The sequence below is a fragment of the Chiloscyllium plagiosum genome, chromosome 24 (genome assembly GCF_004010195.1).
Source record: "Chiloscyllium plagiosum isolate BGI_BamShark_2017 chromosome 24, ASM401019v2, whole genome shotgun sequence".
Lineage (NCBI taxonomy): Eukaryota > Metazoa > Chordata > Chondrichthyes > Orectolobiformes > Hemiscylliidae > Chiloscyllium > Chiloscyllium plagiosum.
Genome location: NC_057733.1, coordinates 42,219,675 through 42,220,956, shown reverse-complemented (window position 1 = coordinate 42,220,956; position 1,282 = coordinate 42,219,675).

Genomic DNA, 1,282 nt, shown 5'->3' with positions numbered 1-1,282 from the left:
ACCCCATGAAAATGCTCCTGTTGTTGTTACCGAGACAAGTGTTACCGAGGCTCAATGGTTGGCTAGCGCCCTTTATTTTGTGCCACAGGCATCCTCTAATTAAATTCACTAAATTGCAGCTTTCGTAGGGTGAGGGAGGGGTGGATCTTCCGGATTTGAAGAAATACCAAATAAGTGCCCTGTTAACATATGTTGGTGACTGAGTACGGGGTATTTTGGAGTCGATTTGGCTTGATAATGAAGCCTGCAGTTGAGAGGTCTTTTACTTAATTTATTAGTCATGGACGAGATGAAATCCGTGACCCAGCAGTGTAAAAGTCCAATTATTTTGAATACGGTGAAAGCCTGGAGGATAATGAGGCAAGACGAGGGCAATTGGTCGAAGACTTGATGGGAGCCCAAGGGTTTAAGGCATGGGAGAATAATCCTCTGTCTGGGAGACTTATTCAAGGGGGAGGTCCTGATGTCATTTACTTAAGTCAGAAATATGGATTGTCTAATAGGGACCTTTTTCGATATTTCCAGATAAGGGATTATATTCAGAGGAAGATCATGCTCCTGGTTCAGTGTTACAAATCAGATGTGAAGGAAAAAAAGAGTGCTCCAGTGTACGGGTGCTCTTTCACTCAGTACTTTATATCATTTACAGAAAGGTTACGCCCTGGGGGTCATGGAAGGACTGTGTAGGACATGGAGTGGAGAGTTAGGAGAGGATATTTCATTGGAGGTATGGGAAAACATCAGGGGGGATGTAAGGAAAATCTCAGTATGTAACAGAGCGCAGGCCATGCAATAGAAAGTCTTATACAGGACTCACATGGCGCAAGAGAGGAGTGTCACCGCGGTGTCTCAAACTAGTATAGGCACTCTCACACACTGCTCCTGATTATGTTGTAAGATCCAGAGATACTGGAGTGCTATAGTAAGGGAGCTAAAGGACATCCTGGGGATTGAAATTAACGTGGATCCGCTAATTCTTCTTATGGAGTTGCCAGATTTGTCCCCTCTGGTGGAACACGGGAAGAGATTGTGTAATGTTCTTACCCATTGTGCAAGGAAGAATATCCTAGTGAATTGGACGTCAGAAAAAGGACCAGGTCTTACAGGGTGGCTTAGGCTGGTGATGGAGCATCTCCCCCAAAACTACCTAACAAATATGGTGCACCACCAAACGGAACAGTTTTACAAGACATGGCTGCCCTTTGTAAATTATATTGAAGCTGTCTTATCAGCAATATTAATTAGGGCAGTGGTATAGCTGTGGGAATCAGTATGGGTGCCC